Below are 3,448 nucleotides of genomic sequence, written 5' to 3'. Positions count from 1 at the left end.
TCAACCACACTGAAAAGTGAGGACACACTAAAAAACTTGTTTGTTATTTAGCAGCCAGGACTATATAATAACCATTTTTTCTGATTAAGCATGTTTTATTCAACTTATCCAACTATTTAAAATACAAGAATTGGTTCAGTTCAATTTTTGGGAGTTATTTTTTTTTCTTTCAAAAATGTCTTCAATCTGCTAATCGCGCTAGCAATGATAACTATTGGAATGTTGAGCTGAGGAAAGCTTAGGCATTTGTGTTGCTGAATGTGTGACCTCATATTTCTTGAGAATAAACTTCTTGAGTCCCGCTTTTTATCATCATGTCAACACTGTAATCATGTCCACTGCCAGCCAAAAATTTCTCCGTTAACCCTGTGCCAGCGGCGGCCCCCTTATCCCAGCAAACTTCCGAACCTCATCTGCCCACCTGCCCTGATCCTCTCTGCTGTGCTTGCATTCTCTCTGAATCCAGCCCGTTACCCTAACGATAATTGGTCATCTTGCCTTCATGCTACATGCGCTGCCCATATGCCTGTGTTCTATGCTGCGGTAGGGTCTAGGGACCCTAGCTGCGGACAGGCGGCGGCGGGGAAAGTGCGGTGAATTGTCTAAGCCGCCATCGCGTTGTAGTTCGTATCGTATTTTATCAATAATAGCGCAAACTGCGCATGGCGATTGCAGCTGTGAAAAAAGTAATATGCTACAATTTAAAAATAATTAACTTATTTTTCATGCCACACCAAGCCTGCTACTAAGTACAAAAAAGAGACGATACAAAATATGTGACAGTTTCGCACATCCGCACGAGGCTAGGTTCAGCCATGGCGGCAGTGGTAGAGCGCAGCGCGTGTGCGATTTCAATCGTGTTCCGTGGGAACATTGTGTTTGAAGAACCTCGACACAGAATTAATTATTCCCTTATTATTGCTGGCGAGATTGTTCAACCGTTCTTTCCTTGATGGAGCTGAAGGAAGACAGTTTGCTTGCTTTTACTACTCGGCGAAGTGGACCCGTCAGTACGAATTAGGACTACAAGTCGTTTTCACCGGCTGGGATCGTGACCTTTCTTGGTGCGTACTCAGTCTCAGTTTACTCATTGAAGTGTATTTTATGCTATTTTTGCGTTCGTAATGAAGAAATTCTAAAGCATTTATCGGCACGTTATATTTTTACGCTCACTCGTTTGGCTGTTTTGCCAAACTCGCTGAGTATTGAAACAAAGGCTGGTGATGTATGCAACTGGCCTCTACTACCGAAATGTGGGCATGCGTTCGGATGGTGTGCCGAAGTGCGTGTGCAAGCACACTCCGCTCAGCACGACTGCCTTTTAGTGCTGCAGGGGCAACCTTTCACGCTTCATAGACTTGCGTCGGTAAAAGTGGCGTAAATTACTGGGTTTGTTTGTTGTGGTTGCTGTGCCATTCTCTTGTCACCTGTAAAAGTGAACAATTATGCTTTCTTTTGCAGCAACCCTGGCCTATTGGGCTCGGCTGAAGAGTATTGATGCCACCGCAGCTGTTAACCTGACGATTATGCTCAACGAGAAGATTCAGTGAAAGCGCCGAGCGCAATAAAATACTGACGCACTAGGAAGTCATCTGCAGTGTTTTGGGCTCCCATGATGGCCATGTACTCGCTTACTCAACTGTATTTGAGCTAGCTGGAGTGCTTGGACGTCCCGACGACTCCATAGGGAAGTCTGTGGCTGGGCTGCAGTAGGTCTCCATTCCATCTGGAATTGTAACAGGTGTCAGCTGCATCTCGTATTGCAGCTGGTTCCAGTCTGGAAATGTGTCTCTTAAAACAGTAGGACTGGAACCAGTTAGAAATTTTCACCTGGATATTGATCTATGTATAGTCATATTCTCTTTATATAGACATCTAGGCTACGTAGACTGGGCGTACTTACATGTTCACAAATATCTGATAAATGTAGAGCGTGATGTCTGCAGTACGTACCTACAACGTGAACTGGACCCCAATTTTCATGTTGTAGGTACGTAGATTTTTCGTAAACGGTACTAATATGGATGTCTAATGGAGGTGTCTAATGTCCAGCGTAAATATCTTGCTGATGTCTATGGTACGGTTTATCGTTTACTGGGTAGGGACGAATGGATATAGGCGGGACATACGGTTCAGGAAGATGGCAGCCTGTGATCTATTAAAATGATGAGCTCAGGAAGTCTGCTTGCATAATATCCCAGAACCTGCCACAGGGCAGGAAAACAGGAGGGAATATCCGGAAGGATTTGTTCTGCAGAGAACTCTACTCTGCTGATGATGATAGCTTGCTATGGTTTTGAAAACAATGCACATATAAATCTTAGGCAATTGTGCTTGTACTCTGAGCGTGTTTTCCTTGGAGAAAACTCTTCATCTGATTTCAGCATTTTATTTTCAATTATTGCCATTAGTGTAACGGTTTTTTTAGGTGCGTATTCCAGTGATAACAGCTGTAAAATTACCATAGCTATATATTTTGTGAGAGCTGACCTCGCTGGTACAGCGGGCGTCAGCAGATACTAGGCCATAGAATGCAAGCGTACGACGAAGATAACGTAGTACGACATATGAAGTTCTAATTGGCGTGACACAACGGAGTAGTGAGGCCGTAGTATACCTGCGAGAAAAAGCGTTACTGAAACTCTCACTCACATAAGGTAAGCTTCACTGTTTATGTTTTGTTGTTTTGTTCTTTTTACTGTCCCTGAAAGCGGCACTTCCTGCTTTTTTTTTGTGGTTTTCTTCTTTTCCTGACAAAATAAAAATAAGGAATACGGACACACTACACTGGCTGTGTCTCCATAAACACTTAGGAACCTATTTCACCGATCATGCGCAAATACTTGCTTCGTAAAACTGATTTAACAATCTGTGCACAATGGGAAGGGCAGGCGGCGGCGACGTAGACAATAGATCCCACTTTGACGGGTGCCATTCATTATTAGCCTCATTGACTATTATCTGTCCGAGAGTGCCCTACCAGACCAGGCGTGAACCTGAGTACAGGCACCCGTCCGTTTTGTGTAAGCATTGCTTCCTTTGGCGCTTCAATTTCTGCGCCTTTCGTGTCAGCGCGAGTATATATACGCGTCAGGCATCTCAGCGGCTGAGATATGATATGAAATTCAGCTTGAGATTTGTCTCGAACTTAAACATGCCCAATAACCAAGACAACTTCTCTACTAGTTAATTTCCCTTCTCAGTTGAACTCTATCGATAAAGACTGGTTGACAGTGGTAAGAAATAAGGCACGATAAAAGTGCAGTCAAGTTGGTACTTTTTATCAATCAAGAATTCAAACAGCTCGGCTTCCTAAAAAGAAAGCTTGCAGGAACACCTTAAGGTGTGGAACTAACTGCGTACAGAACAATTATAGGAAACGTTGCAGGATATGCAAGCAAACATTGTTTAGAATCCGAATGAAAAATTTTTGTGCCATGCATTAGAA

The 3,448-nt window shown here is 43.4% G+C and overlaps 1 long non-coding RNA gene across 1 annotated transcript; it reads left to right on the top strand.

Moving 5' to 3' along the window:
• Nucleotides 1–572: 572 nt before the first annotated feature.
• On the top strand, nucleotides 573–1,587 carry LOC149371350 (uncharacterized). Its single transcript, XR_016291943.1, has 2 exons — nucleotides 573–1,064; nucleotides 1,462–1,587. It is a non-coding gene; the product is annotated as an uncharacterized LOC149371350 (long non-coding RNA).
• Nucleotides 1,588–3,448: the final 1,861 nt, after the last annotated feature.

This window comes from Amblyomma mixtum, chromosome 1, assembly GCF_055824585.1.
Source record: "Amblyomma mixtum isolate Tamu chromosome 1, ASM5582458v1, whole genome shotgun sequence".
Classification (NCBI taxonomy): Eukaryota; Metazoa; Arthropoda; class Arachnida; order Ixodida; family Ixodidae; genus Amblyomma; species Amblyomma mixtum.
Note: the sequence above shows the minus strand (reverse complement) of the source record. Positions and strands in the feature narration are given on the sequence as shown.